Source organism: Delphinus delphis, chromosome 19 (assembly GCF_949987515.2).
Source record: "Delphinus delphis chromosome 19, mDelDel1.2, whole genome shotgun sequence".
Lineage (NCBI taxonomy): Eukaryota > Metazoa > Chordata > Mammalia > Artiodactyla > Delphinidae > Delphinus > Delphinus delphis.
In genome coordinates, this window is record NC_082701.1 from 24,680,441 (window position 1) to 24,704,286 (window position 23,846).

Here is a 23,846-nt window from a genome sequence, read left to right on the forward strand (position 1 = left end):
AACTCTGGTACATTATTCAGATGTACCACAGTTTTTCTATTTACCTACTGAAGGACATCTTGGTTCCTTCCAAGTTTTGGCAATTATGAATAAAGGTGCTATAAATATTCATGTTCAAGCTTTGTGTAGACATAAGTTTTCAATCATTTGGGTAAATACCAAGGAGCACAATTGCTGGATCATATGGTAAGACTATGTTTAGATTTGGAAGAAACCACCAAATTGTCTTTTATATTAGCTATACCATTTTCCATTCCTACTAACAATGAATGTTCTTGTTTTCCACATCCTCACTGGTGTTGTTAGTGTTTTGGATTTTGACCATTCTAATAGGTGTGTAGTGGTAGCTCATCATTGTTCTAATTTGCAATTCCTTAATGACATATGATGTTCAGCATCTTTTCATATGCTTCTTTGCCATCTGTATATCTTCTTTGGTGAGATGTCTGTTCAGATCTTTGGTCCATCTTAAAATTAGATTGTTCATTTTCTTATTGTTGAGTTTTAAGCTTTATATATTTTGAGTAACAGTCCTTTATCAAATATGTCTTTTGTAAATATTTTCTCCCAGTCTGTGGCTTGCCTTTTCATTCTGTTGACAGTATCTTTTGTAGAGCAGAAAATTTTAATTTTATTGAAGTCCAGCTTATCAAGTCTTTCTTTCATGGATCATGCCTTTGGTATACCTAAAAAGTCATCACCATACCCAAGGTAAGTTGTTATATTATCTTCTAGGAGTTTTAGAGTTTTTCACCTTATATTTAAGTCTATGATTAACTTTTAGTTAATTTTTGTGAAAGGTGTTAGGTCTGTGTGTAGAAACACTATTTCATGTGGATGTCCAATTGTTCTAGCACCATTTGTTGAAAAGATTATCTTTGCTCCATTATGTTGCCTTTATTCTTTTGTTGAAGATCAGTTGACCACATATATGTGGATCCTTTCTGGGCTCTCTAGTCTGTTTTGTTGATCTATTTGTCTATGCTTTCACTGATGTGACACTGTCTTCATTACTATAGCTTTATAGTCAGTCTTCAAGTTGGGTAGTGTTAATCCTCTATGTTCTTCTCCTTCAATATTGTGTTGCCATTTCTGGATCTTCTGCTTTTCCATCTAAACTTTACAATTAGTTCATTGATGTCCCCCAAATAACTTGCTGAGATTTTGATTGGAATTGCTTTGAATCTATAGGTCAAGTTGGGAAGAACTGATCTCATCAATATTGAGTCTTTCTTTCCATGAACCTGGAGTAGCACTCCATTTATTTAGTTCTTCTTTGATTTCTTTCATCAGAGTTTTGTCTTTTTCCTCATATAGATTTTGTACATATTTTGTTAGACTTATGCATAAGTATTTAATTTTTATGGGTGCTAATATAAATGATACTGTGTTTTTAAAATTTCAAATTCCACTTGTTCATTGCTGGTATATAAGAAAGCAATTAACTTTTGTTTAGTAATATTGTATCCTGCAACCTTGCTATAATCTCTTATTAGTTTCAGGAGGTTTTTTTGGTTGATTCTTTCAGATTTCCTACATGGACAATCATGTCATCTGTGAATAAAATTTCATTTCCTTCTTCCCAATCAGTATATATTTTACTTCCTTTTCTTGCCTTATTGCATTTGCTCAGATTTCCAATGCCAAGCTGAAAGAGAGTGGTGAGAGGGGACATCCTTGCCTTGTTCCTGATCTTAGCAAGAAAGCTCAAGTTTCTTACCATTAAGTATGATGTTAGCTGTAGGTTTTTTGTTGATGTGCTTTATCAAGAGGAGAAAGTTCCCCTCTATTCCTAATTTGCTGAGAATATTTATCATGGTTGGTGTTGTATTTCGTCAAATGCTTTTTCTATATATATTGATATGATCATGTGATTTTTGTTCTTTAGCTTTTTGATGTGATGGATTACATTAATTTGATTTCAAATATTGAACCAGCTTTGCATACCTGGAATAAATCCCACTTGGTCATGGTGTATAATTCTTTTTATACATCATTAGATTAGATTTGCTAATATTTCACTGAGGATTTTTTTTTTTTTTTTTTTTTTTTTTGCGGTACATGGGTCTCTCACTGTTGTGTCCTCTCCTGTTGTGGAGCACAGGCTCCGGATGCACAGGCTCAGCGGCCATGGCTCACGGGCCCAGCCGCTCCGCGGCATGTGGGATCTTCCCAGACCAGGGCATGAACCCGTGTCCCCTGCATCGGCAGGTGGACTCTCAACCACTGTGCCACCAGGGAAGCCCTGCTGAGGATTTTTGCATCTATGTTTATGAGAGATATTGATCTGTAGTTTTCTTGTAATGTTTTTGTCTGGTTTTGCTATTAGGGTAATGTTGGTCTCATAGAATGAGATAGAAAGTATTCCTGCTTCTATCTTTGGGAAGAGGTTATAAAAAATGGATATAGGGGCTTCCCTGGTGGCGCGGTGGTTGAGAGTCCGCCTGCCGATGCAGGGGGCGTGGGTTCATTCCCCGGTCCGGGAAGATCCCACATGCCATGGAGCGGCTGGACCTGTGGGCCATGGTTGCTGAGCCTGCGCATCCGGGTGCTCCGCAACGGGACGGGAGAGGCCACAGCAGTGAGAGGCCCGTGTACCGCAAAAAAAAAAAAAAAAAAAGGATATAATTTCTGCCTTAAATTCTTGGTAGAATTCACCAGTGAACCCATCTGGCCCTGGTGCTTTCTGTTTGGGAAGGTTATTAATTATTGACTCAATTTCTTTAATAGATATAGGCTTATTCAAATAGTCTACTTTTCCCTGTGTGAATTTTGGCAGATTGTGTCTTTCAAGGAATTTGTCCATTTCATCAAAGTTATCAAATTTGTTGGCATAGAATTGTCCATCATATTTCTTTATTATCATTTTAATGTACATGGAATCTGTAGTGATGTCCTTTTTCATTTCTGATATTAGTAATCTGTGTATCTCTCTTTTTTCTTAGCTAACCTGGCTAGAAGTGATTGATTTTATTGATCTTTTCAAAGAACCAGCCTTTTGGTTTTGTTGAATTTCTCTACTGACTTCTATTTTTGATTTTATTGACTTCTGCTTTAATTTTTATTATTTCTTTTCATCTGTTTACTTTGGAATTAATTTGCTCTTCTTTTTCTGGTTTCTTAAGGCCAAAGCTTAGTTACTGATTTTAGATCTTTCTTCTTTTCTAATATATGTAATTCAATGTTATAAATTTACCTCTAAGCACTGCTGTCTCCTCATCCTACAAATCTTGATAAGTTGTGTTTTCATTGTCACTTAGTTTAAATATTTTTAAATCTCTTGTGATTTCTTCTTTGACCCATGTGTTATCTAGAAGTGTGTTGTTTAGTTTGGGATTTTCCAGCTGTCTCTTTATTACTGATTTCTAATTTAATTCTATTGTGATCTAAAGAGCACATATGGTATTAGTTCTTTTCTTTTAAATTTGTTAAGATGTGTCTTATCACCCAAAATGAGGTCTGTATTGATGTATGTTCGATGTGACCTTGAGAAGAATGTGCATTCTGCTGCTATGAGGTGAAGTAGTCAATAGATATCACTTATATCCAGTTGATTGATGGTGCTGTTGAGCTCAGCTATGTCCTTACTGAGTTTCTTCCTGCTGGATCTGTCCATTTCTGATAGAGGGATGTTGAAGTCTCCAACTATAATAGTAGTTCATCTATTTCTTCTTACAGTTCTATCAGCCTTCGTCACATGAATTTTGATGCTCTGTTGTTAGGTGCATACACATTAAGAATTGTTATGTCTTCTTGGAGAATTGACTGTGTTATCATTATGTAATGCCCCTCTTTATCGCTGATAACTTTCACTGTTCTGAAGTCTGCTTTCTGAAAATAATATAGCTACTCCTACTTTCTTTTGATTAGCATTAACATGATATATATTTCTCCATCTATTTCCTTTTTTTTTTTTTTTTTTCGGTACGCAGGCCTCTCACTGTCGTGGCCTCTCCCGTTGCGAAGCACAGGCTCCGGACGCGCAGGCTCAGTGGCCATGGCTCACAGGCCCAGCCACTCCACGGCATGTGGGATCTTCCCGGACCAGGGCATGAACCCGTGTCCCCTGCATTGGTAGGCGGACTCTCAACCGCTGCGCCACCAGGGAAGCCCCTCCATTTACTTTTAATCTATATGTGTCTTTATATTTAAAGTGGGCTTCTGGTAGACAACATATAGTTGGATCTTGTTTTTTGATCCACTCTGATAATCTCTGTCTTTTAATAGGTGTACTTAGATTATTGATGTTTAAAATGATTATTGATATAGTTGGATTAATATCTACCATACTTTCTGTTTTATATTCACTGCCCTTGTTCTTTGTTCCTATTTTTGTCTTCCACAATTTTTCTGCCTTTTGTACTTCTTTTATTTTTATTTTTTAATTTTTTAAAATTAATTAATTTATTTATTATTTTATTTTTGTGCACTGGGTCTTTGTTGCTGCGTGCGTGCTTTCTCTAGTTGCGGCGAGCGGGGGCTACTCTTCGTTTTGGTGCGTGGGTTTCTCATTGCAGTGGCTTCTCTTGTTGCGGAGCACGGGCTTCAGTAGTTGAAGCACACGGGCTCAGCAGTTGTGGCTCGCGGGCTTTAGAGCACAGGCTCACTAGATGTGGTGCATGGGCTTAGTTGCTCCACAGCATGTGGGATCTTCCCAGGTGAGGGATCGAACCTGTGTTCCCTGCATTGGCAGGCGGATTCTTAACCACTGTGCCACCAGGGAAGTCCCTGTACTTTTTTTAATTTAAAAAGATTTAAAAAATTTTTTGTACTTAAAAAAAAGGTTTTATTGGAGTATAGTTGACTTCCAATGTTGTATTACTTGCAGGTGTACAGCATAGTGATTCAGTTATACATATACATATATTCATTTCTTTTTCAGTTTCTTTTCCCATGTAGGTTATTACAAAATATTGAGTAGAGTTCTCTGTGCCATACAGTATGTCCTTGTTGGTGATCTATTTTATATATAGTCTTTTGTACTTTTAACTGAACATTTTACATGGTTCCATTTTCCTTTCCTTTCTTAGAGTATTAATAATACTTTTTTAAAAAAGTGGTTGCCTTAGTGTTTGCAACATACATTTATAGCTAATCCAAGTCGACTTTCTCTTTTTTTTTTTATTATGTGCTAGACATTATTCTAAGTACTTTTATTTATTTATTTATTTGGCTGCATTGGGTCCCAGTTGTGGCACACAGGATCTTTCATTGTGGCATGCAGGCTTCTTCGTTGCAGCACATGGGGTTCTCTCTAGCTATAGCGTGCGGGTCCAGTAGTTGTGGCTCACTGGCTCTCTAGTTGTGGTGCACAGGCTCCAGAGCACGCAGGCTCAGTAGTTGTGGTGCACAGGCTCTATAGTTGTGGTGCGTGGACTCCAGAGCGTACGGGCTCAGTAGTTGTCGCACACAGACTCTCTAGTTGTGACACGTGGGCTCTAGAGCATACAGGCTTGGTTGCCCCATGGCATGTGGGATCTTAGTTCTCTGACCAGGGATTGAACCTGCATCCTCTGCATTGGAAGGCAGACTCTTAACCACTGGACCACCAGGGAAGTCCCAAGTCCACTTTCAAATAACAGTATACAGCTTCACAAGTAGTGTGAGTACCTTATAATAACAAAATAATCCTAATTATTCCCTTATGTCCCTTGTATTATCACTGTCATTCATTTCACTTACACATAAATATTTATATAAGGTATATATATACACATAGGCATATATAATCAAATATATTTTTACTATTATTATTTTTAACAAACTGCTATATATTAGATTAATTAAGAATAAGAAAAATAAGGGAACTTCCTGGTGGTCCAGTGGTTAAGACTCTGTGCTCCCAAGGCAGGGGGCACGGGTTCAACCCCTGGTTGGAGAACTAAGATCCTGCATGCTGCACGGTGCAGCCAAAAAAAGAAAGAAAGAAAAATAAAAGTTTTTATTTTACCATCACTTATTCTTTCTCTAATGCTCTGACCTATATTATTTTCATTCTCTCTGAAGAATTTTTAACATTTCTTGCAAGGCAGATCTACTGGCAATAAATTCCCTCATTTTTCATTTTTCTAGAGAAAGTATTTCTTCTGTGCTTTTGAATGATAATTTCTCAGGGTACAGAATTCTAGACTGGTGAGTTTTTTTCTCAACACTTTAAATATCTCACCCCACTCTCTTCTCGCATGTATGGTTTCTGAGAAGTCAGATGTAATTCTTATCTTTGCTCCTCTACAGGTAAAGTGCTCTTTTCCTCGATTTCTTTCAAGATTTTCTCTTTGTCTTTGATTTTCCGTAGGTTGGATACAGTATGCCTAGGTATATATTTCTCTTTGTCTTTGATTTTCCGTAGGGTGGATACAGTATGCCTAGGTATATATTTCTCTTTGTCTTTGATTTTCCGTAGGTTGAATACAGTATGCCTAGGTATATATTTCTCTTTGTCTTTGATTTTCCGTAGGTTGGATATAGTATATGCCTAGGTATATATTTCTCTTTGTCTTTGATTTTCCATAGGTTGGATACAGTATGCCTAGGTATATATTTCTCTTTGTCTTTGATTTTCCATAGGTTGGATATAGTATATGCCTAGGTATATATTTCTCTTTGTCTTTGATTTTCCGTAGGTTGGATATAGTATATGCCTAGGTATATATTTCTCTTTGTCTTTGATTTTCCGTAGGTTGGATATAGTATATGCCTAGGTATATATTTCTCTTTGTCTTTGATTTTCCGTAGGTTGGATATAGTATATGCCTAGGTATATATTTCTCTTTGTCTTTGATTTTCCGTAGGTTGGATACAGTATGCCTAGGTATATATTTCTCTTTGTCTTTGATTTTCCGTAGGTTGAATACAGTATATACCTATAGGCATATTTTTTTTTCTGGCACTTCTTCTGCTTGTTTTTCTCTGAGCTTCCTGTATCTGCAGTTTGGTGTCTCACATTAACTTAGGGAAATTCTCAGTTATTATTGTTTAAAATATTTCTTCTGTTCCTTTCTCTTTTCTTACCCTTCTAGTATTCCCATTATGAATATTTTACACCCTTTGTAGTTGTCCTATAGTTCTTGGATATTCTATTCTGGGGTTTTTTTCCAGGTTTTTTTTTTCTCTTTGCTTTTTCATTTTGGAAGTTTCTATTGACATCTTCAAGCTTAGAGATTCTTTCCTCAGCCATGTCCAGCCTACTAATGAGCCTACTAATGAGCCTATCAAAGGCATTCTTCATTCCTGTTACAGTGTTTTTGGTTCCTAATATTTCTCTTTTATTCTTTCTCAGAATTCCTCTGCTTACATTGTCCATCAGTTATTGCATGCTATCTACTTTATCCATTAGAACCCTTAGCATAAGTATAGTCAGAGTTCTGTGAAAAAAACAAAACCAATAGGATAGATAGATAGATAGATAAATAGATAGATAGGTAGAGATATAGATACAGATATATGAGGAAACATTATAGGAATTGGCTCGCACGGTTATGGAAGCCAAGAAGTCCTACAAGCTACTGTCTGTAATCTGGAGAACCAGGAGAGCCAGTGGTATAATTCAGTCTGAGTCCAAAGTCCTGAGAATCAGGGGAACCAATGGTGTAACTCCCAGTCTGAGGCTGAAAGCCTGATAACTGGGGGACCACAGGTGAAAGTCCTGGAGTCCAAAGGCCTGAGAACCAGGAGCTACAGTGTCCAAGGACAGGAGAAGATGGACATCCCAACTCAACAAGAAAGAGACAGAATCTGTCCTTCCTTCTTCCTTGTTCTATTCATGCCCTCAACAGATTGGATGATGCCTGCCTACTCTGGTGAGAGCAAATCTTCTTTATTCAGTCTACTGAATCGAATGCTAATCTCTTCCAGAAATACCCTCAGACACACCCCAAAATAATGTTTTACCAACTATGTAGTCATCCCTTGGCCCAATCTAACTGACACATAAAATTAACCGTCACAGCATATTAATCATAGTTGTTTAAATTCCTATTCTGATAATTCCAGTAGTTCTGCCATATCCGAGCCTGATGCTTGGTCTGTCTCTTCAAACTGTGTTTTCTGCCTTTTATTATGCTTTGGAATTTTTTCTTGATAACCAGATGTGATGTGCTGGGTAAAAGGAATTGCAGTAAATAGGCCTTTAGTATGGTGGTGAGGTGTGGGGGGAAGGGAAATATCTATAGTCCTATGAGTAGGTCTCTTGAAATTCATCAACTACAATTTAGATTTTCCTACCTTGGCACTGGTTCCTGCAGAGGTTTCTGCTAGGTAAGTTGTGATTTTCTGTACCTGCCTGTCTGCTGTCCAGTTTGGGAGGGAGTAGTCTGCTCCGTGATAGATCCAAGGGGAGTGTTGATTTTTTGGTTTGTTTAGCTTTTTCATTGTCATTAGTATGGAGTTATGACTTCCAAGCTCCTTATATTTTCGACCAGAATCATCTTCAGTTTTTAAGGATACTGTCAGAGCTTCCCTGGTGGCACAGTGGTTAGGAATCCGCCTGCCAGTGCAGGGGACACGGGTTCGAGTCCTGGTCTGGGAAGATCCCACATGCCGCGGAGCAACTAAGCCCATGCGCCACAACTACTGAGCTTGTGCTCTAGACCCCGTGAGCCACAACTACTGAACCCGAGTGCCACAAGTACTGAAGCCTAGAGCCCATGCTCTGCAACAAGAGAAGCCACCCAATGAGAAGCCCGTGCACCGCAACGTAGAGTAGCCCCCACTCGCAGCAACTAAAGAAAAGCCCCCGCGCAGCAACAAAGACCCAATGCAGCCAAAAATAAAAATAAATAAAATAAATATATTTATAAAGGATATTTTCACTCTTTTTGCCAGTTTGACAGTTATTTTACAGTACTTCACATATATCATTTCATTCTCTTCTAGTTTACATCATTTCTGTGGAAATATAGAATGTCAGTCTTAAAGATAGCATATAGTTGGGTCTTCCATTTGTTTATTTTTAATCCAGTCTGATAATCTCTGTCTTGGAGTATTTAGATCATTTACATTTGATGTAATTATTAGTATGGGTGGGTCTAAATCTACCATTTTTCTATTTGTTTTCTATTAGTCCCATGTATTCTTCATTTCCTTTTTCCTCTTTTCCTGCTTTCTTTTTAATTAACTGTCTGTTTAAAAATATTCCTTTTATCTCCCCTAAAGTCTTAATACTTATACTACTTTCACATATTTTTAGTGGTTGCTTTAGGGCAGGGGTCAGCATATGGTCCATGGCCTGTTTTTTATGGCCCTTGAAGTAACAATTTTTTAAATAACAAATGTTATTTTTTAGAATACTTTTAGATTTACAGAATATTGTACAGAGTACAATTTTCCATCTATCCTGTGCCCAACTTTCCCTATTACTAGCATCTTGTATTAATAACATGGTTCATTTGTTAATATTAATGAATAATTAAGAACACATTATTCTTAACTAAAGTTCATGCTTTATTAAGATTTCCTTAATTTTTAAAAATTGTGGTAAAATACACATAACACAAAATTTACCATCTTAACCATTTTGTTTTTAATTTTTTAAAAATTTTAATTTATTTTTGGCTGCATTGGGTCTTTGTTGCTGGGCGTGGGCTTTCTCTCGTTGTGGTGAGCAGGAGCTACTCTTCGTTGCGGGGCGTGGGCTCCTCATTGCAGAGGCTTCTCTTGTTGCGGAGCATGGGCTCTAGGGTGCACAGGCTTCAGCAGTCGTGGCACACGGGTTCTAGAGCAGCTCAGTAGCTGTGATGCACGGGCTTAGTTGCTCCGCGGCATGTGAGATCTTGCCGGACCAGGGATCAAACCCGTGTGCCCTGCATTGGCAGGCAGATTCTTAACCACTGCGCCACCAGGGAAGTCCCCATCTTAACCATTATAAACTGTTCAGTTCAGTAGTGTTAAGTATATTCACATCATTATGCAGCCAATCTCCAGAACTCTTTTCATCTTGCAAAACTGAAACTCTCGACCCATTAAACAATTCCCCAGTTCCCCCTCCCCCCAGCCCCTTGTCAACCACCATTTTTCTTTCTATTTCAATGAACTTGACTACTCTAGACATCTCATACGAATGGAATAATAAAGTATTTGCCTTTTGTGACCTGTTCGTTTCACTTAGCATAATGACCTCAAGATTCATCCATGTTGCAGCATGTGTCAGAACTTCTTTCCTTTTTAAGGCTGAATAATATTCCATTGCGTGTATATACCACATTTTGTTTAACCATTCATCAGTCAATGGACACTTCTGTTTATCCATTCATCTGTCACCTACATTTTACCTAATGTCCTTTTTCTGTTCCAGGATCCAATCCAGGATACCACACTGCATTTCATCAACATGTTTTCTCAGGCTCCTCTTGGTGATTACACGTTCTCGGACTGTTTTTCTTGTTTACTGACCTTGACAGTTTTGAGTAGTACCAGTCAGATATTTTGTATAATATCCCTCTATTAGGATTTTTCTGATGTTTTCCTCATGCTTTGACTACAGTTATAGGTTTTCTGAAGGAACACCACAGAGGTAAACTGCCATTTGTATCACATCATATAAAGGGTACATACAGTCAACGTGAGTTATCACTGTTGATGTTGACCTTGACCACCTGGCTGGGGCAGTGTTTGTCAGGTTTCTCTAAAATTACCCTTCTCATCGCTTTCCATGCTGGACTGTTCGGACGGAAGTCACCATGCCCAGTCCACATTTAAGGAGTAAGAAGTTATGTCCACCTCCTTCAGAGGTATCTACGTAAATTATTGGGGGTTCTTTTGCCTGGGGGGTTTGTTAAGAATGGTTTTTACATTTTTTATAGTTTGAAAAATTTCAAAAGAAGATTTTGGGATATAAGAAAATAGTTTGAAACTCAGATTTCAGAATCTACAAATAAAATTTTATAGGAACACAGTCGTGTTCACTCATTTACATATTGTCCAAGGCTACTTTCATGCTACAACAGCAGAGTTATCAGTTGCAACAGAGACTATGTAGCCTTCAACATCTAAAATATTTACTATCTGGCCCTTTACAGAAAAATTTTGCTGACCTATGCTCTAAGGTTTACAATAGGCATCTTTAACCTATCAGTTTTCCTTCACATAGTAACATTATATCACTTTATGTAAAAGTTAGAAACGTAAAATATTGGGTTGGCTAGAAAATTCGTTCAGGTTTTTCCATAAGATGTTACAGAAAAACCTGAACGAACTTTCTGGCCAACCCGATAGTGTAGTCCCATTTCCCCTTCCAATTCTTTGTGTCATTGTTGTTATACATTTTATTTCTACCCCACAGTACACTGTTATCCTTTTTGCTTTAGTCAATTATGTTTAAACAATTTTTAAATGAGAAAAATATATTTTTTATTTATCTACATATTTTCCATTTCTAGTTCATTCATTCCTTTGTGTAGATCTAAATTTTCATCTAGTATGTTCCTTCTGCCTGAAAAACTTTCTTTAATTTTTTTTTTTTTTTTTTTTTTTTTTTTTTTTTTTTGCGGTACGCGGGCCTCTCACTGTTGTGGCCTCTCCCGTTGCGGAGCACAGGCTCTGGACGCGCAGGCTCAGCGGCCATGGCTCACGGGCCCAGCCGCTCCGCGGCACGTGGGATCCTCCCGGACCGGGGCACGAACCCGCGTCCCCTGCATCGGCAGGCGGACTCTCCACCACTGCGCCACCAGGGAAGCCCTCTTTAATATTTTTTATTGTGTAGGTCGACTGATGATGAATTCTCTCACATTTTTGTGGGTGTGTGAAAAATTTCACTTTCATTTTAAGGATATTGTCACTGAGTTTAGAGACCTGTTGATAGTCCCTTTACCCCCACAACTTTAACAATGTATTCTACTGTCTTCTGGCTTGTATAGTCTCTCACAATAAGTCTATGATAATTTTATCTTTGTGCCTCAGTATGTAATGTCCCTTTTACCATCTGGCTTTTTAAAAGATTTTCTCATTGTCACACATTTTCAGCAATTTGATTACAATGGACCTCACTGTCTGTTTTATGTCTTTTTTTTTTTTTTTTTTTTTTTTTGCAGTATGCAGGCCTCTCACTGTTGTGGCCTCCCCCGCTGCGGAGCACAGGCTCTGGACATGCAGGCTCAGCGGCCATGGCTCATGGGCCCAGCCGCACTTTAAAGACACATTTGCAGGTTATAGGCCAGTTGCTTTGTAGACTATCTTAATTTGGGCTTGTCCAAAGTTTCCTCATGGTTAGATTCAGGTTATGTGTTTGTGCAAGAATATCACAGAAGTGATGCTGTGTCTCTCTCATTTCATCCTATCAGGTGATACATGATTTTAATTTGTCTCATTACTGTTGACCTTCCCTTTGATCATTTGATTAAATTGGTGTCTGCCAGGCTTCTCCACTGTACCACTGTAAAGTTACTCTTTTTTCCCCTTATAATTATTTTGTGGTGACATGCTTTGAAAATATGTAAATATCCCATTCCTCCACAAACTTTCTGTGTATTTATTTTTTTATGTCCGTATGGAGTCTTGGATTCCTATTTTATTCAATCAGTGATAATCCATTAATATAATTTACTTTAATGCTCAAATTATCCATATCCAGGCAATGGAAGTCCCTTCCAGCTGGCTTCTGTATTCTTTTGAAAAGTCTCCATCATCCTTTGAGTAATTAAGACAGCTTTACTGAGGTATGACTTACATACCATATAATTCACTCATTTTAAGTGTAAAATTTAATGAGTTTTAGCATATTCACAGATATGTTACACCACCAGCACAGTCAATTTTAAAACATTTTCATCCTCTCAAAAGTAAACCTCATAACCTTTAGCTATCATCCCCGTATCCTCCCATCCCCACTTCAGCCCTCGGCCACCATTAATTAATCGACTCTGTGTCTCTGTACATTTCCGTATTCTGCATTTTCATATGAATGCCATCATACAACATGTGGTCTCTGCGACTGGCTTCTTTTACTTAGCATAATGTTTTAGAGGCTCATCCAGGTTGCAGCTTGTATAATTACTTCATTCCTTTTCACGGCTGACTAATACCTCATTGTACGGATATACCGCATTTTGTCCAACTGTTCATCAGTAGATGGGCATTGGGTTGTGTCCATCTTTTGGCTATTGTGAGTAGTATTGCTCTTAATATTCAGGTACAAGTTTTTGTGTGGACATAGTTTTCATTTCTCTTGGGTATACTTCCTAATGGAATTGCTGGGTCATATTAATCATTTCTGAGTACTTTACTTTCTGGCACAAGATCATCCAGTCTTACCTTGTATTTTCCCCACTCCAATTCTGTAATCAGCCGTTTCTCCAAGGAGCCCCAGGTCCTTGTAGTGGACAGTGGTAGTCAGAAATTAAGACGTGGGGACTTCCCTGGTGGCACAGTGGATAAGACTCCACGCTCCCAATGCAGGGGCATGGTTCAATCCCTGGTCAGAGAACTAGATCCCACATGCATGCCACAACGAAAGGAGCCGGCGAGCCGCAACTAAGACCTGGTGCAATTAAATAAATAAATATTTTTAAAAATTCAGACGTGGGTGCTAGTTATGCTCATTATTATTAAGATGTAACTGTTTCAGGCCCTCTCAGTGAATGGAGCTGGGAAATATATGTAGGTTTTCAATAGAAACATAAGTCTACATGCATTGACACATACACGTACAATATAAACATCTACATACACACACAGCAACATTTATTTCTGTATCTATTTATTTTGAAAATCGTAAGTGCTCACTCCTACCTCCAATTCCAGTCCACAGGGTTCATTCTAGTTTTTCCTCTTCCATGTTTACAACAGTTTTCACCAACAGTGAGAAACCTAGTCCATTCTCTCAACAAATTCCCTTATTGGGTCAGTCCTACTGTGGGTAACCCATATTCTGTTGCTACCACTCGCCACCTCACACAGACCCCCGCTCAGCCCTCCTGGGCTCTGACACCCTGCCGCAGGCCACCCACACCACCCCTTCCCCCCACAGGGATGCGCTTTTCACCCCACCAAGCTCTGACACCCTCCCAAGCTCCCCTGTGGACACACTGCCCCACCCCTCTAGGGATGCCCTTCTCACCCCGTGACTCTATTTCCTGGTGCTTGGCCACCCTGGTCAGATGCCCTCTTCACCCCCTCAGGGTGCAGTCTGCCCTACTGAGCTCTACCCTACATGGACGTCCTCCTTATCTTGACCAGGCTGCCATCCTGCTTAGATGCTCTTGTTTCTCTGCTGCAGCTCGGACACTGGGCCAGCCTATCTGCCCATATGACTGAGCTTTGACTGATTCTCTCTGTCTCGTGTCTCTCTCTGTCTCTCTCTGTCTGTCTGCTCTGACTCTCCTCCATTGGAGACACCCTCTTTACTTCACCTGAGCTCCCAAACCATGTGCTGGGCCACTGCATCCCTCCCCACCCCCCACCCTGGGGACGCCTACCTTGCTTGGCCCATCTAAAGCCTTCTGCACTGAACTGTTCTTGAAGGGAAGGGAAGAGAAAATAAAAAGAACGAATCGGGGAGGTGGGAGAGGAAGAGGAAGAGAGCTGCCTGGCAATCTTTTGTTGAAAGGTGGACCTTGTATGTGACAGGTTGTAGAGGTTCCCGTGGCCATTGTCTCTTCCTCAGAGAATTTCACTTCCTTCTGGCAGCCAAAGTACAGGTAAATCGTCTCGATGCGATGAAGCTGGTCTAGTTTGCCCTTATTTCTGGGTGTGGCCCTCTGCAGGGTCTTAGCTGGAAGCCAGTTTGAGCGAGCTGAGGGACGGATGGTAGCTCTTCTGAGAAGCGCAGCTGGGAAGAGGAGAGAGTCAAGGTGACTGGAGTTTCAGGAGTGGAGGAGGGGGAGAGACACTAGGGTGCATCTTCGGGCAGATAGGAAGGAGGCGGCCAAGTGGCAGGTGAGGGCAGCACCAGGAGAACAAGGGGTGGAGGGGCAGGAGGGTGGGCCCTTGGCTTGGGGAGGGTAGGCTTTGGACTCGAGGGGACACTGCCAGGTGCCCGCCAGGTGTACGGGAGGCCAGGTGGGACACGACCTGCATCTCTGCGGGGCTGCGGTTTCCTGGAGTAGCTGGAGATGAGGTCCCTACAGAGGGGGCAGCCGTGGTGGGGAGAGGTGTGGAGAAGGAATGGGACGCAGTGGGGAGACTGCGACTCAGTGAGGGGAGGGAGTTTAGTGGGGAGCGAGCTCAATGAGAGGGAGGGGGCTGGGTAGGGAGGGGGGCTTTTTTTTTTTTTTTTTTTTTTGCGGTAGGCGGGCCTCTCACTGTTGTGGCCTCTCCCGTTGCGGAGCACAGGCTCCGGACGCGCAGGCTCAGCGGCCATGACTCACGGGCCCAGCCGTTCCGCGGCATGTGGGATCTTCCCGGACCGGGGCACGAACCCGCGTCCCCTGCATCGGCGGGCGGACTCTCAACCACTGCGCCACCAGGGAAGCCCCGGGAGGGGGGCTTTTTAAGCAGGAGGGGCCCAGAGGTCTCATTTCTTTGTCTAGACGGGGAGCTCCTGAGAGCAGGGACTCTGTCCCTTCCCTTCTGACATTGCCCCCACCGCCACCACCATCACCACCTTCAGCGTGGGGAAGTGACGAGGCGGCCTCTCTGCTCTTTCTTTTCCAGGGCTGGGTTGGAGAACCACAGACTGTCTGCCTCATAGTGGGTGTGGGGAAGCGAGGGTCCTCCCCTTCCCTCCCAGCTAAACCTTTTGCCCCTGGGGTCCTAGAGCAGGTCGGTGTCCTGGGTGGAGGGCGGCAGTGGGCATAGGGAAGGGGCTGGGGGCTTGCTCTCCCCTTTCCTCCATGCACCACGGGGCAGGCAGCGGGACGGCAGCCCCAGGCTGGCTTTGTTTCTCATTTTGCTCTTGGCTCTTCTGGTGGAAAAACCGAAGCGCTCCCCTTGGTACAGCTGAGGTGGAGACGGTGAGCCTGGCTGGGAGGCTGCCCTGGCAGGGAAGTTGAGGGGCAGGAGGGGCCTGGCTGGGGACAGACTGCCCACCCTTCAACCCCCTCTGCTTCTACGTGGCTCTCCAGGCCCAGGGCTAAGTCTTGAGTCTGAGGTGTAGGGGGCTGGGGCCTGGGAGGAGACGAGCTCTGGGCTTGGGCTCAGCCTCGGGCCCAGAGCACCCTTTCTGCCAAGGCTGTTCCCAGAACGGTCTCCAAAGAGGGGATTCAAAGTCCCCCTGGAGTTCTAGAGGGAACCCCTGGGAAGCTGCAGCAGGAGGGATTAGCGTCAGACTGGGACAGGCTTTCTCCCCTCACAGGGGTTTTTCCTAAGGTAGAGGCAAGCTGTGTGCTCAGGGCATTTCCTGAACACCTGAGGATGTGGCGGCAGCCTTTCTGTACATTATCCATGTCACCTTCACCAGCACCCCAAGGTCAGCATTCGCTGTCCCCATTTTACAAGCGAGGAACCTGAGACTCCAAGACCTCAAGAGTTGCGGAGTCTCGAGGTAGCCAAGGCAGGACTGGAACCCGAGTGTGCGGCTCACTGGGTGATGCCTTTTCCCCAACACTGGGAACACCGGAGAGCCTTCCTCCCCAGGGCCCGGAGCCCCCGAGCGGCTCCCTGGTGGGCTGCCCAGTCAGAGAAAGAGCTCAGGCATGCTGGCATCCCTGAGGTGCTTTGGGCCATGCCTCCATGGTCTCTCCTACTGTCCCCAGCCCCTCATTTGGCTGTGAGATGCCTGGGGGGATCTCCCCGCATCCGTCCTCTTGTAGAGCTAGCACCACCCCCACTCCATTTTTCCTGCCGCCCCAGTCCCTGGCCCCGGCCTCCTCTCTCCAGCCTGATGGAAAGGGGAGCCCAGAGAGGAGCCCAACCACTTTCCCTCTGGAATCTGCTGCCTCGGCTCTCAGATGGAGAAACCATCTGGAGTGTATTATGGGCAGTGGAGAAAGCTGAGAGCGGGAGAATGCGAGTTGGCCCCAGCGGCGGCTCCTGTCTGCAGGAAGAGGGGGCTCAGTGCTCTTCAGGGGATGGGCCAGCAGCTGCCCCCACCTCCCCAGTCCCTGGAAGAGGCAGATAAGAGATGTGCAGGAGAGGGTGGTCTGGGGAAGGCAGGGCCCAGGCCTGCAGACGCCTCTGTAGAGCCCAGTTTGAAACTGCTGATCTTATCCACTTCCCATTTCACGGATGAGACCGAGGTCCAGAGAGGGATAGTGACTTCCCCAGGGTCACACAGCAAGTCATGAGGGAAAAGATTGGAATTAGAACACTTCCACATATATGCACACACCAGTGCACATCAGAAGTCCCCGGAGTCAGGGTGGAGGACAAAAGTGGGAGCGAGGATGCAGGGTCTAGGCTGGATGACCTGTCTCTTCCTCAGCTTCAAGTGAGTGAAGCGAAGGAGCAAACGCCAGTGAGAACAGGAAGATATATCCTTCATCCTTCTGGGGTCTTCATTCCCTTCCCACTCCTGCCCCACCCGCCACCCGATCCTTGAGGCTGGCCTGGTCCTGGGGTCTGGACTTCTAGGCTCTTCCTCTGGCTCCCAGGAGCCCCCTCCCCCAAGCGGGGCCCCAGCTCCAGACGTGGCAGGGCGAGCGGGAGTGAGGTTTCTCCGCTCCCTTCCAAGTGCTGTGCTGGCGGCTCCCGAAATAAAAATCAAATGTGGGCTTGGCAGAGAGCGCGGGGTTGGGATAAGCAGCAGCTGACAGCACTGGGCCTTCATTCTTTCCATAGAAACTTCACCTCCTAACCTCTGGCATTTTAATTATTCTCCTACCCACTTGCTCTCCCTGGGCCAGAGGGTGAGCTCACCCTTTCCTCTAGCCTGAGAGGGGGCAGCTGCTGCCTGGACCCCCAGGCTGCTCCCGGGAAGCTCGGTGGGGCCAGGCTTGCTGCTCCCTCCTGCTTCTGCAGTCCCTGAAGGGGCGGCCAGCCTGGCACCTAAGGTTCCATGTGTGAGTCATTAAGTCTTCACACCCACTGCTCCATTTAATGGTGGCCACTGCCTTAAGCTGCGGCATCACCGGCTCAGCACACGCAGCCACGCTCAGTGTGTACAGAGCAGGGCCTAGGACCTGGGCTGGTGGCTCCTGGTCCTGCCCTCTTTCCAAACCCAGGAAAAGGGCAAGAACAGCTCAGGCTTGACCATTTGCCTCATCTCCCAGAATGTCCAAATTTCCCCAATGGTAAGTGATTTAAAGCATTATTTTGATATTAAAACATACAAGGGGGACTTCCCTGGTGGCACAGTGGTTAAGAATCCACCTGCCGGGCTTCCTTGGTGGTGCAGTGGTTGGGGGTCCACCTGCCAGTGCAGGGGACGTGGGTTTGAGCCCTGGCCCGGGAGGATCCCACATAACGCAGAGCAACTAAGCTCCTACACCACAACTACTGAGCCTGTGCTCTAGAGCCCGTGAACCACAACTACTGAGCCCACGTGCCACAACTACTGAAGTCCGCGCGCCTAGAGCCCGTGCTCTGCAACAAGAGAAGCCACAGCAATGAGAAGCCCGCGCACTGAAACAAAGAGTGGCCCTCGCTCGCCGCAACTGGAGAAGGCCCACGTGCAGCAGCGAGGACCCAACGCAGCCAAAAATAAATAAATTAAATAAATTAATTAAAAAAAAAAAGAATCCGCCTGCCAATGCAGGGGACATGGGCTCGATTCCCTGGTCTGGGAAGATCCCACATGCCGTGGAGCAGCTAAGCCCGTGTGCCACAACTACTGAGCCTGCGCTCTAGAGCCCACGAGCCACAACTACTGAGCCTGTGTGCTACAAGTACTGAAGCCCACGCGCCTAGAACCCGTGCTCCACGACAAGAGAAGCCACCGCAGTGAGAAGCCTGTGCACCACAACGAAGAGTAGCCCCCGCTCGCCACAACTACAGAAAGCCCGTGTGCAGCAACGAAGACCCAATGCAACCAAAAATAAATACATTAATTAATTAAAAAAAAACATACAAGGACATAGTATGGGGTAAGAAGTAAAATGTTTATGAATTTTTAAGGTAGAAAACAAGTTCTCAAAGATCTCCACTTGAAGCTGTCTGTAGACACCAGGCAGCAGCATCTTCTCCCTGGGCCTGGCCATGAACTGGGGTGAGATGCTGGTCATGTCTATCAGTGGCATTTGTTTGGACCCCAGGCTGCCACTGAAGCTGCTAGTGGCTGCCGGTAGGCAGCCTTGGCCCACCCTGGGAGGCAGAGGCCTTCTCTTACCTCCAGGCCCAGAGCTGGAGCTGTCTGCTGATTCTGTGTGTCTCCTGGGCAGGCCACCTTCCACAAGGCAAGCAGCACAGGTGGGGGACAGCCTCAACTCTGACCCCAGAGCCAGTACCCCAGCAACCTTAACCAAGGCCTCCTGCTCCATCCCCAAGTCCTGGAGCCTCTCCCACCTCATGGCCTTCAGAGGCCCAGCCCGGTGGGGGTGGGGGGTGGGGGGTGGCGGGTGCAGGGAGGCAACCCTCGGTCTTCTTCCTTCTTGCCTGTAAGTCTCCCCTGAATGAATATTCCATCTATGGAACTATGCCTGCGCAAGGCCCGTGGGCAGTTACAGTCTCCGCTCTAGTGGAGCTTCCAGAAGCAGAGAGATGCGCTATTCAATGTGACGAGTTCTTTGACGGGGAAAGTAAGGCTCTGGCGGCCCCTGGAAGGGGATTTCTGACCCGAGCTCAGGAGAAGGGCATCAGGGAAGACTTCCCAGAGTCCGGTGACGACCAGGATGGGAGGGAAGTTGTAACTAGAAGTTTCAAGCAGAGGGAACAGCACCTGCAAAGGGGCCAGTCGTGAGGGCAAGCCGAGTGCAGGGCCCACAGGAGTGTAGACGCGGCGAGGAGTCAGGTCATGGATGGGGAACTGCCGGAGTACTTGGAGTGAAGAGCGGGTAGGATGACATGACCAAACTTGGGGTTTAGGAAGATTTCCAGACGAAGTGTGGAGGATTGGTTGGGAAGTGATCAGATTGGAGGTGGGGTGGTGAATAAGAGGCCGCCACAGAGGTCCAGGTGGGAAGTGACAGTAGCCGGTGGCAGTGGCATGGAAAGAGATGGCTGGATTGACCAAATTTGAGAGCAGGAGTCACAGGACTTGGTGACCAACTGGCAGAAGGATGAGAGCTGGTTCGCACACCTGGCTGAGTGGTTTACTGTTGAACACGGTGACCGTGAAATACCTGTTGGGATCCAAGGGGAACGCCCACTAGGGCCCCTGGAGAAAGTGTGCGGAGAAGAGGCCAGGCCCAAACCCGAGGGGAGATGCAGGAGGCAGAGCCTCCAAAGGAGCTGGAGAAGGAGTAACCAGAGAGGTAAGAGGGAAATCAGGGGAGTAAGGGGTCGCCCAAGCCCCCAGGGGGCTTCCTAAAGGAAGCATGGCCAGCAGCTTCAGCGGTCACAGAGATGAGGTGGGATGAGACCTGAGAAGGGACGTGTGGTCTAGGGACCAAGAGGCTTTTGGTCCCTCACCCATCTCTGTCCTGTCTCCCCTCTCTCTGTCCCACAGCCTCCCCTGTCTCTGTCCCACAGCCTCCCCCAGCCTCAGTGCCCCCTCAATGCTTCCCCACATGCCTTCCTTCACCTCACTCTTTCTCTCTGACCAGAAGGCCCAACATCCTTCTAGGGGAAACTTCGTGCCCAACCCCCCTCGGGTCTTTGTTGTCCTTCCTGGCTCCAGAAATCACACCCCACCACCAAGAAGAACAACCATCACATATACTTCTCACCAGAGGATCACCCAGAGCTCTTAGAAGCTGGGGCAGAGAGGAGCACACACCTCCATCTGGCCGCTGGGGCAGCTCACTGCCTCTTCTGATTGAGCCCCCATGGGGTGCCAGGCTCCAGAACGGCTCCAGGCAAGCCTGACCCCCAGGCCTTATGGTCTAGGGCAGAGAGAAGCAATGACCCTGGCCAACTTACGCAGTGACAGGACAGGTACAGAGAACCAGCTACGTTAAATCCAGTGGAGAGATCCAAGCGGGTTTCATGGAGGAGGTGACTCTGGGTAGGACCTTGAAAGTCTAGCAGGATTTGGTCAAGTGGCAATGGGAGCTAAAGGGATTGCAGGAGGAGGGAATGTAAGGGGTGCCCAACATTCGGGTGGCAGCCAATAGCTCGGGGTGGCTGGTGGCCCCAAACAGTAGGCCCAGAGGGGGCAGGAGGCTGCAAGGTGAAGGGGCCCAGAAAGCCAAGGGAAAAGACCTCATACTTTGTCCACTGCTGCCTCTTGATCCAGGGCTTTCCGATCAGACACAGTTTCCCTGTTCATTCATTCATTCATGTGGGAAATATTTCCTGAGCTCCTACTCTGTGCGTAGCAAGTGCTGAAGAGACTTTGAGGGACAGGATAAAGTCCCTGCCATCACAGAGCTTAAGTACCAGGAAGAAACACAGACTATACAGTTGTAAACAAATAAAGGCTGAAGAGAAAACAATGACATGACTGGTCACTCTGAAGGGAGAGCCTGTGTCCTGCCTCCCCTCAGACTGAGGGCTCCCGAGGGCAGAGCCTGTGTCTCCGCCAGCAGACTGGGAGCCCAGCACCCTGGGGAAGGACAGAGAACGGAGCATCTCGGAGCAAGAGCTGACGTGGCTCAGAAACCTCCCAGGAACGGCTGCGTCCCCAGCCCAAGGACCCTCCAGCAGGGACCGGCCATCATCACTTCCCTCAACCATCAACTGCTTCTGGTGCCTGGTGGAGTGAGGAGGGCTGGGACCCATGACCTGGAGCCCCAAGCCTTGGAGGGGACGGCAAACCACCACCTGCTGCTGGACAAGGTGGGTCCAGAGGGGTCTGTGAGGGCCTCCGCGGGGGACTCAGGGAGAGAGGGCAGGGGATTCTCAGAAAGGACCCTCTTCCCAGGCAGGCCCAAGTGGGAGGGCTTCCCTCTCCTCCTCCCTATCCAACCCCCACCCCATTAAACCCTTAAATTAACCTCAGCCCCACCCGGAGCTGGAAAGAGTGCCCCAAAATAAATCCTAAATTACATGCTGCCTGGGGGCAACCACAACTCTCCTTCCTCCCTCTCCAGCAAGCAGACCCGCCCTACCCGATGCTGGGGGGCCTCCCCCCAATGGGCTATTTATACAGCTCCCCGCTTTGCTGTCTGGCCTCCTTGTCCTTGGGTGAGACCCAAGCAGGCTACACTGCTCTCCCGGGAGGTGGAAGCCAGTAGGGAGGCTGTGAGATTCTCCAGGCCTTGCAGGACCATGGGGATATAATTTGTAGTCCAAATCAGGGTGCTTTGGGGCGCTGCTAAGAACTACACCTAAGCAACGGCATAGATCTGTCCTGTCCTGTGTACACCGGGCATCTGGTCACCCAGAAATGCAGCCCAGGCTCCAGCCTCCTAGAGTGCTGCCTTCCCAGGGATGAGAGAGAGAGAGAGAGGGAGAGCGAGAGAGTGATTAAGAGAGAGAGAGAGAGAGAGGGAGAATGAGAGAGTGATTAAGAGAGAGAGAGAGAGAGAGAGAGAGGGAGAGCGAGAGAGTGATTAAGAGAGAGAGAGAGATTGAGAGAGAGAGAGAGAGAGAGAGAGACAGCAAGCACTGCCTTTACCCCCTGGTTGCCTAGGGGAGCAGTTCTAAATACAGGGCACCCCCCCCATACACACCACCTGACAAGGGCAAGAGTGCTTCTGGCTCCGAGGACCCCAGACATAAAGGGGGCCTGGGGGAGGGCCTGGGCCAAGAAAGGGGGGAGCTGGACATGCCTCTTTGGAGACCATGGGCTTAGGACAAGGACTTCCCTGGACAAAGCCACCGTCCTCACTGGGAACCTGGCTTCAGACACTGGGGCTGCTCCCCTCAAGCAGTAGAGATGGGAGGGGAGGGAAGAGGCAAGAGAGAAGAGAGTGGGAGAGAGAGACGTGCACACCGAGATGGATAATGACAGAGGAAGGGAGGGGAGCTTCCGGAGCCCCGTCTCTACTGCGTGGCACCCGTGGGCCTGGACGTCTACCCACTGGCCACTGTCCCCGGCTCCTCGGCCCCTCTCCCCTGCTCTCCAGGGGAATGGGTGAAGGGCCTGCCGCCTGCCTCAGGAGCGGGGACCCAGCCTTTACCGGCCCTTCGGGGGAGGCATTGCTGGGGCTCACCCCCCACCTCCTCTAGCCTCAGTTGCCCTGTGGAGGTGGGCATCGGTGAGTCCAGAGAGAGGGCAGAGAAATAAGTGTCCCCTTCTCACTTGGACTCAGCCCCAGAGGAGGTGGGGGGACAGGAGCTGAGAGCGAGGAAGGAGGGAAGGGGGAGGAAATGGAGAGGCTGGGAGAGCCCGGAAAGGAGCTGGCTTCAGGCCTGGGTCTCAGGAGGAGGCAGCGTGATGGCCCAGGGATAGAGCAGAGTGGTCTTGCTGTCTGGAGGACCATGGACACATCCAAGTTCACATCTCATGCGGGTGATTTAGGGGATAGGGCTCGCCCTCTCCGGGCTTCACCGACAGGTTGTGAAGAGGGACAGGACAGCACGCGATGAGCTGACTGAGCCCCGTCACCGCCGAGGGGATATTTTCATTCACAAGGAAAGTGGGCGCCAACAAGCTGCGGGAGCAGCGGGCTGGAGTTGCTGCCTGAGGGGGGCAGAGGCGCCCAGGCATACCTGACAGGGGCTCCAACAGCCCTCCTTAGAGGTGGCAACGTGTCTCCCTATTAAACTTGATTATCCGTCTGTGCACCAGGTCCCCATGACCCCCACCTGCCCAGAAAACACTGTTTATGGGGCCTGAGGCTCAGGCCTGTCATTTAGCTGGAGGAGGCAACCCAAGCCACAGTGAGCCTTATGTGGAGAAGCATCGCCCAGCTCGCGCCGGCACCAGCCCAGACACTTAGTGCCCTGTTTACCCTGGCATGGGCAGCTGGCACAGGTGGGGCTCTCCAGGGAGCTCCAGAGGCCCAGCCAGCAGACCTTCCTGGAGGCCAAAGAGGAGGCCGGGACAGCTGCTC